General features: G+C 48.7%; 1 protein-coding gene across 7 annotated transcripts in view; it reads right to left on the minus strand.

Annotated features, from left to right (window-relative positions):
- NAV1 (neuron navigator 1) overlaps window positions 1-2,623 on the minus strand; it is a 290,127-nt gene extending 287,504 nt beyond the window's left edge. For 5 of the 7 annotated variants that reach the window (XM_029572140.1, XM_029572137.1, XM_029572134.1 and 2 more), the window contains exon 1: window positions 2,358-2,623. The gene's annotated coding sequence lies outside the window, so the exon portion shown is untranslated. The remainder of the gene's footprint in view (window positions 1-2,357) is intronic. The other 2 variants (XM_029572139.1, XM_029572138.1) reach the window with 1 other exon arrangement.
- Between the last annotated feature and the right edge of the window lie 7,224 nt (window positions 2,624-9,847).

Below are 9,847 nucleotides of genomic sequence, written 5' to 3' on the forward strand. Positions count from 1 at the left end.
TTTTCACCCAGCACACAATCAAGCTATGCAATCTGTTTGCTGGAGGATGCGGTCAAGGCGAATAACCTAGTGGAGTTCAAGAGAGGACTGGAGAAGTTCCTGAAGGAAAAGTCCATAAACACGTATTAGCCAGGAAGACTTGGGAAAGCCAGCGCTTATCCCTGGGAGTGAGGTACAGGAAATAGATCAACTATTGGGGGATCTGCCGGGTACTGGTGACCCAGACTGGCTCCTGTCAGAGTGCAGGATGCTGGGCTCGATGGACCTTGGTCTGATCCAGCCTTGGCACTTCTTATGTTCTTATTTAAAAACTGTTTCCAAATGGCCACTGGGAAGATTTGACCAACCTTAAAAGGTTCCCCACCCCAAGACCTCTAAGATAACGAGGATGTTAGGTGCCGATCAGAGTGCAGATTCCTGACCCAATCCATTCCCTAAAATATTACAAATTGGGAAGCTTTCTGAACTTTGTAAATAATTTCTCCCTGAGGTAGCCATTTCCTTCTTCCCTTCTGGGTTTCCTGCTTAGTTACAGCCTGTTCCCTCTCCGCCATCTTGTCCAGCCATTGCTGCCTTCCCAGCTGTGAGGCATGGACTCTGCTGCCCTACAAAACCAGGTACTGGAAAGCTTTTGAGCCAGCCAATAGGTGTCGCTGTAGCACGATGGCCAGGACTCCCTGGTCGCCTGGCGGCTACCACAGCATCCCCAGCCAAGCCAGTGAGGAGGAGCCAGGAATTGGATCAAGGTTTCTCAGATGACGACACAAAGCATCGCTGGGTCAGACCCAAAACAAGTGGGATTCTTGGAATCAAACTCAGATAGATAAAATTACTGAACGGCACCGAGGGCACAAACTGGGGCACACAGCAGAATTCGACTGGTGGATGGCCATAGAAACAGACTGGATCAACAGCGAGTCATCATCCTTCACTACAGAGATCACAAGGGCTGCCAAAAGGAAGCTGGGGCTCGGTGCACGTGCACGTGCACTTTGGTTGTATGCACCAAAAATTCACCATCTAATGCTTTTCCCCATCCCATTGTAAAGGAGTTGCATCATTTAAGAGACTAATTACCCTCATTGTACTGCTATCAACCTCAGACCCCCACCTCCAGATCGAAATTAATGACTTTCAAAGGTTTATCAGGTAAAGCGATCTGCCAATTAGCAGAGATGAAAGTGTGCGGCTGTAAGTACAGTGTCCCTGCAGAGAGGGGACGATCAAGCCCCTTCAGTGGGGATTATGTGTCAGCTCACCAACCTAGAACCTTTCAATAAACTTCTTTCATCTTCCCCACTGCTAGCCCTGAAGAAAAAAGGACCACGGTTTTTAACCTTTCAACCAACTCTGACCCTGTAAACACCATCAACTTGTACCAGGACAGGTCCCCCTCTTTCAAGGGATGAAGTTCGCCGCTGCCTCTATGCTACAACATTTGGAAGCATGCAATCATTTTTTAAATTTCATTTTTTGCATCCCGAGAAAGACAGCACCATGGATTCCTTATCTCCAAATAATCTGCCATCAACATGGCTCAGGCGTTCTGCATAATTTCCAGCATTAATCTGGGTCGGAAACAAAAGTAAAACCTACCAAGGCCAGATTATTTATTTGTTTTTGGATCACCAGCAAAAGTTTACTGCCTGCGAAGGGGTAAATATGTGAATGTCTTTACGCACATAAATATGCGTAAAAGTCTGTTTTTGCTTATTTGGGGGCATGCTGTGTTTTTTACGCGCATAGGACCCTGTCTGCAAAAAACATTTGTAGGTTAGTACCTCAGTCCATTACTTATCATTAGGGCTTTCCACTAATAACCCCACCCATGGAAAAAAAACATTTGGCGAGAGGTGTTAATTGGATAAGCACTGGAAACCCCCCCATTCCCATTAGCACCGGCTCACCCCTTCCCTTGCCCTCCTTAGCTCCTCCACGCTGATGACTCCTCTCAGCCGCACTAATGCATTTAATTCATCTGAAAACCGGATCCAGCAATGGTTCACATTCCACCAAGACGCCGATCTTGGGTGCGCTCAAGCTAGAAAAGAACCATCTCCGTTTACAGACAGAAGCTCTCCCTATGCTGCACGATGGTGATGCCTCCCGCGTGCTTTGACTCCAGAGAACAAAAGTAAGAGATGAAGAGATGAAGAGGTTGGATCACAAGGGCGGACCAGAGCGATCCGGCCCTGGTTTCCCCCGCGGCGCATGCAGGGAAATGTAGTTCCGCTTTGACTAAGACCCGGGAGGGCTACGTCCTCCTGCAAGCGACCACAGCCGAAGGGTGGCCCAGCGCGCCCGGGCCCGTGGAGGTGACCCGGGTCGCAGCAGAGCGGGGGGCGGAGGGCACTTACCTCACCGGGGCGCCTCCTGCCATTCATCCTGCCCCGCAGAGTCCCCGGGAGCGGCTGCCAGGCGGAGCAGGGCAGGATTTCGCTCTACAAAGGAGCCGGAACCATGTGCCCGTCCCCCCGGGAGCCGGAGTCACGTGCGGGCGGGGGGCGGAAACTTTCCCCCTGCAGCCCCGGCTCTGCTGCCGAGATCCAGCCGCCTTCTCCCTTCCTGCCTGCAGCCCCGGCTCTGCTGCCGAGATCCAGCCGCCTTCTCCCTCCCTGCCTGCGGCGCGCCGGCAGCCGGGACACTCCCAGTCCCCGCTCTTAAAGCGCTAGGTACTAGGGATGCGCTTTCGAGCGCCGGTGACGCGCAAGCAGCAAACGATACTTCTCGGTTCCACCTAAACCGCGGCACGAATTTTTTGGTGCATAGTTTGTGTCATTTCAGACGGCTGTCGTTAAAAACAAAACATTTGGGCTTGGCCAGGAGCCCTGCCTCCAACCCCACCCCTGAAATCGTGGTTAAAGAAGTGATCGGAGCACCCCCTCACGCCCGGCAGGAGGGCGGCTCCCCCTTTACCTCTAAATTAACATTGGTTTTTCTCCTAACGAATGTGACCTGGAAGTGCGGCGTGTTGTGCACTGATCCACTCATTGCAAAAGGCAAGATACAAGAAGCTCCAGCACGAAGCCCAGCCAGAGCTGGGGGTGCAATCCTGGAAGGAATAAATCAGCCTGCAGTAAAAGTTGGGCTATGCCAAACTGCTAATCCTGAAAGGCAGCGCACAGGAAGGCCCCCGGGCCGGAGCCTGCAGCTCTCGCAGAGGGAGGGAGCTCAGATCGCCCTTTCTGCCACGGTTGGGTTCTGCTCCCGCTATTACTCTTTTCTCCTTTTCCTTGCAAAGTCGTCACCGCAGCTCAGCAGAGAGAAGCGGCTGCAGCCTCCTCCCATCCTGGCAGGGTTCAGCCAGAGCCGGACACCCTTAAGCAGGCGGCTTGAGGGCTTATTTGTAATGCAGTCTAGACTAAGTTTTATCTGCTTTGTCCCCAAACCGGGGCAATATCTTTCTGGACCCAGTACTGAGAGGTTGAAGGCCATAAGCCCCAGACTGGTGGCCACAGGGCACCTCTGTGGGACAGGTCATGGAAATGTTGGGGGTTAGCTGCACATGGCACATGCCTGGCACATGCATTGCATTCCTCTCTGAGGGGGCTCTCCTGGAAGACAGTCTCGCTCCAGAGTGATGTCGGTCTGATCTGCTTTCTACAAATGGTTATTGAGAGATATTCCAGGTCTGATTTGATCAGACAGAAACTCCAGAGGATTAACGCTATCCCCCCCCCCCCCATCCAAAGTCAGGGAGTGTGCCCCCAGTCTATCACAGCATGATCAACACCTGTGCCTGATGGCTCCCTGATGAGAAATGGATGGAATGCGCACACAACAAACCAATTAAGAAGAGATCCTACATGAAGGCTCCCTGATGAGAAACCAAAGAACGAGGAAGGAGGGCAGGACCATGACCGATTGCTCTCTTAAGAGACAAGAGGGGCAAGCAGCCTGAGGCAGGAGGCAACAAATGAAGAGTGCCTGATGAGAGATGGACGGGATAGTGCAAGGAGAGACGCCATGCTTAACAGAGAGAGGAAACAAAGCTTAGCTGTGGGGGTGGGGAAGATCGCACACCTTCCTGTGCGAAAACAGAAGCTTGGATCCCCCCAGCCAAGCATCTGAAGGGCAGAGGAGTGTCACATCCTTCAGGCTTTGAGGAAGACGCATCTCCAGGGTCCAGATCTGACCTCCCCCCGGAGATAGAGACAATACCCCTTTGTATCAGATGCCAAGAGTCCCATCTGCTAATTTGCTTTACAGTACAGGCAGAATACGACCCTTTGTGTACTTCACGGGGCCTTGTGTGCTCAGGGAGCACGGAACCAGTGAGTGGTTAGCCATGGAGCGCCTGGACTGCGTGCGACTGAGACGGAGCTGGGGGGATAGACTGGAGGAAACCCAGGGCCTGTCCTAGAGAGAGAACCAAGAGAACTGCTTTATATTTGCAGTTGAGTTTCCCCAGGATGCACTCACTCTCCAGAATGGTCCATGAAATGTATAATCCACTTTCAGGCACATGGATGGCGACTGCTACCTAAGTCCATGTCAGTACAAGAATGGGATCCATCGCCTGACTTCCTTTCAAACTTTGTTCACTTCCAGACTCGGGAACTCTCTCCCAATAGAGGCCAGACTAGCCCTTCCACCCGCTGGTAAAGAGCTTATTTATTTATTAGTGTATCTATACCGCTGATACAATGGAGTGAGATCAAAGCGGTTTACAAAAGTACACTCATAATAAAAACATAAAATCACATATACAAAATTAGTAAAACAAAGTTAAAAACAATGAGGTCAATACAAAGAAATGAAAAGAAGGGATAGCGTGCCTCGAGAAGATAGTTAGGTGGAACTCAGTTCGCCGTGGATGGATTAGAGGCAATGGAACATAGGTAAGTTTTTAGGTTTTTCTTCAATTCCTTAGCATTTGTTATTTGCCTGAGGAAGTCCAGCATGGAGTTCTAGAGAGTAGGGCCAGCAATTGAAAAAGCACGTTTTCTAGTAAGGTCGAGCCTGGCCGTTCTAACAGAGGGGACCTCAAGCAGACTCTTATTCATGGAAGGTAAATGTCTACTGGGTTGACACAAGCTATTACCTGCTATTAATTAAGTTGACATAGATAATAACCACCGCTATTACTAGCAACGGTAACATGGAATAGGCTTAGTTTTTGGGTACTTGCCAGGTTCTTATGGCCTGGATTGGCCACTGTTGGAAACAGGATGCTGGGCTTGATGGACCCTTGGTCTGACCCAGTATGGCATGTTCTTATGTATATAACCAGATGGCAGATTGCTTGTCTATGAGATTGTGAATATTAGATAAGATTTTATATTGCATCCATAGAGAAATAGGAAGCCAGTGTCTCTTGCGCCAATCCTACCCTCCTTAGTCACCAAGAACTAGCCTCCCTCATCCTCCTGCCCACCCCAGCAGCGATGCACCCAAACCCTTCCTCATGCCTACCCTACATCTGTCTACCATATTAGGTTCATTTCATGTTATTTACTTCACTGTTTTACTATGCTTAGGTACTGTGGAGCATGTTTACATTTGTTGTATTATGTGTGTAAATTACTCAATGAATCCTGCGTGGTCCGGTAAAACAGGGAGAATGAATGGTGTATTACAACCATGACCAGACTGAGTTATAAGGAGGCAACATGCCATCAGTATCAGTTTGAGGACCACAAGCATAGGGTGGTCAATATAAAGCTGACGTGAAAATACACAAAAGTGTTAACCATTTATCAGGTGATCTCAGGAGCACGAGATCAAAATACCAGAGAAGGAAGCATGCCATGAGGCAATGATGCGTCTTTCAGCAACGTTGAAGAGAGGCCACCAATACCCCAATACAGTAAATGCTTGTGCTGAAGCTGGAAAGTCAAGTGCTGCTGCGTTGCAAAATCCCGCCACACGTCGGCGTGCCAGCCAGATGGATCTCACTCCATGAGAGGCCACCATGAGTCTGGCTGACGGGAGCAGGAAGTGGGCCTGTTCTCGCCGGACGAAGAGCCAAACAATGCCAACAAGCAGCGGAAAGTTAGATCTTTTATCAGCATTGAACACCCCATGCCAAAAGTATTTAATGGCCAGGCAATTCCACCACACCCATCTAACAGGACCTTACAGGTCATGTCCCCTTCAGCTAGTGTCGGATGGATCTGGCCATGCCCTGTAGATTCTGGCCGGTGCGGGGTAAACCCAGATTAAGATTTGTGTAATTTTAGAAAATTGAGATAAATTCAAGATCTTGCTTAGGGCCCAGGTCAGAAGGACTTTTCATCCATTCCGAGTCTGTGGGAAGAAAATAAATCAGGAGCAGAGACTGTAAAGGTTATTTCTTTTTTCAACTTTTCGCTATCTCCTCCAGCTGTGGCTTCCTAGCACGGGGCAGAGCATTTCCAGATGAGCGACGTGGTGTATGATTGTATTTCATAGCACAGTACATCTGCTTAGCAATCTAGTCTAGATCACAGCATCTGGTAAATGAGGTTGCTTTATTTCTAATTACTGCTGTCTGCTCCGATGGCGCTGCTGATTGTTAATCCTCCTTACCTGTCCTGCAGGTAGGGCATGCTGGCACCTGGTGGGCAGCTCCTGATGGGATGCAGGGGTGACAGTCTGAAGGGGGAGGAGCTCCTCTGCAGTCCTAGGCCTGTGGCCTCCCTCTCCCTCTCCCTCTCCCTCTCCATTCTCACGTGCCTCCTCTCAGGGGAGAGGAGGGAGGTGGCACCTGTTCTCTGGGTCTGTCCCTTTCAGGAAGAGTGGGCATAGTGCCCAGACCTATATAGGACAGAAACTCTACACCACACATGGGGAGAGGGAGCCCAGCTGGTCCCACTGCTTCCATCCCATGCTTTTCAGAGTTGCCAGTCTGAGCAGCCTAGGAGTGTGAAATTGAGCTAATGGCTCCATCTGCTCCGGTGCCACATGCTCCAGGGGATGAATGGCAGGCGGGAACCTTGCACTGCTGGTACTGGCCATTCTGTTCATTGCTGGCAGGAAAGGGATGTTGGGGGGGGGGGGGGGGGGAGGATTACAAGGCAGGGTCTCTCTCCTAAAGATGGAAAATCAACAACCACTGTGAACCCCAAAATAATCCCCCACCCCCTCCCAAGGCAGACATGAGGAGTTAGGGCAAACAGTGCTTCCTGTCAGGCCACCAGACAGGAAGCAAGCACAGCACTGCACAGGCACAGAGCAATAATTACATACACAGCATCCACAGCGCTATACGGTCACAGAGCTCCATCAGAGCACGCAGCACTGCACAGGCACAGAGCAATAATTACATACACAGCATCCACAGCACTATACAGTCACAGAGCTCCATCAGAGCACACAGCACTGCACAGGCACAGAGCAATAATTACATACACAGCATCCACAGCACTATACAGTCACAGAGCTCCATCAGAGCACACAGCACTGCACAGGCACAGAGCAATAATTGCATACAAAGCCTCCACAGCGCTATACAGTCACAGAGCTCCATCAGAGCACACAGCACTGCACAGGCACAGAGCAATAATTACATACACAGCATCCACAGCACTATACAGTCACAGAGCTCCATCAGAGCACACAGCACTGCACAGGCACAGAGCAATAATTACATACACAGCATCCACAGCACTATACAGTCACAGAGCTCCATCAGAGCACACAGCACTGCACAGGCACAGAGCAATAATTACATACACAGCATCCACAGCACTATACAGTCACAGAGCTCCATCAGAGCACACAGCACTGCACAGGCACAGAGCAATAATTGCATACAAAGCCTCCACAGCGCTATACAGTCACAGAGCTCCATCAGAGCACACAGCACTGCACAGAGCAATAATTACATACACAGCACTATATGGTCACAGAGCTCCATCAGAGCACACAGCACAGAGCAATAATTACATACACAGCATCCACAGCATTATATGGGCACAGAGCTCCATCAGAGCACACAGCACTGCACAGTCAGAGCATAGGCAGCATACACAGCACTGTACAGAGGCATGATATTTCATAATGTTGTCCAATCATGCAATAGTTATTGGTAACGTTCTGGCAGGGTACACATCCCCGAAGAATCACAAAGCAGCAATTGTTCTTTCTAAGGCACTGAAAGTGAACACAGCACTGTACAGCCATATGGACGGCAAAGGATAATTTTCTACCCCGAAATGCTCAGAGTTTGCGTGAATAAACAGTAAAGAAATCAGAGGGAGCGCTGTTTACTTCCCCAGCTGGTAATTTAGTTATTTGGATCTGGCTCCTGGTAAGTTCCATTCCGGTACTGGAGGTATTTGCCTGTCGCCAGGGGGCTCACAATCTAAGTTTGCGCCTGAGGGTGAAGGGACTTGCCCAGGCTCAGAAGCAGCAGCAGTGGGAGCCGAACGTGGCTTTCCCGCCTGCTGCTCTGCGCACTAGGCTAGTGCTCCGCTCTGCAGCTGCTTGGCTCCCTGGAGACGGGGCCGCATTTACACATTTCTACGTCCTAGGCCAAAGCATAATTCTGCGCCCCCTCCCCCTCAAAAGTTGATTTATAATTTTCTATTTAATATGTAATAGTTTATTTTTTTAAACATGTAAGGACTTAATACAATCTTTATAATCTTTGAACCATATATTTTTAATTCAAAACTACCCGCATTGCCCCATGGATGTTCTTCTGTCCGACCTGACCCGACCCGCGCTGAAATATTTTGAACCCGGCCCGCAAACTGCAGACGTCTGCAGTAATCGTCGTACCTCGTATGGGTTATATAGGCAGACGTCTGCAGTTTGCGGGCCGGGTCGGGTTCAAAATATTGCAGCACAGGTCGGGTCGGACAGAAGAACTTCCATGGGGCAATACGGGTATTTTGAATTTATAATCTTTGAACCATATATTTTTAAGATTTTATTAAGTCCTTACATGTTTCAAAAATAAACTATTACATATTAAATTGAAAATTATAAATCAACTTTTGAGGGGGAGGGGGGCACAGAATTGTGCTTTGGGCCAGAATTGTACATCTGGGCCAGATGGCGTATTCCATACAAAAAACAGCGAATAAAATTGACATAAAATGCAGAAGATTTACATCGATTCTCATCTGACATTACAGAATTTTATTGGAATGTTTTGCATTTTGTGTCAAACTTACACTACCCCACATTAAATGATGCTGCATAAACAAGCCGTAAGTTGTGCATGTTTCATGTTTTGTAATAAAAACCGCAGCCCCCTTATAATTTGGCAAACACCCCCGTCAACTTTTTCTGCTTACGGCTTTCAGCCCTGAGTTAACAAATCAGTATATAAAAGTAGTAACGATATATTTTACCTACCTATTATCAGCAGATATGGAGAACACAAGCGATATGAGCGCAGTGAATCACTTGGAATCACTATCGTAACGCCAAATCTGGAATTTTCCTCTAACACGTGGTTTACGCTGAGTGTGTGAGAGAGAAATAACGAATGCTTTTTGCCTGTGACAGCAAGACAGCGCAAACTGTAGCGATGGGCAACGTAAATGTACCGCTCAATTTATTTAAAGTATATGGATGTACATTTAAAAAACAGCATTTTATATAGAAACATAGAAACATAGAAATGACGGCAGAAGAAGACCAAATGGCCCATCCAGTCTGCCCAGCAAGCTTCCCTCTTTCTTCTCCCATACTTATCTGTTTCTCTTAGCTCTTGGTTCTAATTCCCTTCCACCCCCGCCATTAATGTAGAGAGCGGTGGAGGAGCTGCATCCAAGTGAAATATCTAGCTTGATTAGTTAGAGGTAGTAGGGGTAGTAACCGCCGCAATAAGCAAGCTACACCCATGCTTATTTGTTTTTACCCAGATTATGTTATACAGCCCTTATTGGTTGTTTATCTTCTCCCCTGCCGT

The sequence above is a fragment of the Rhinatrema bivittatum genome, chromosome 12 (genome assembly GCF_901001135.1).
Source record: "Rhinatrema bivittatum chromosome 12, aRhiBiv1.1, whole genome shotgun sequence".
Lineage (NCBI taxonomy): Eukaryota > Metazoa > Chordata > Amphibia > Gymnophiona > Rhinatrematidae > Rhinatrema > Rhinatrema bivittatum.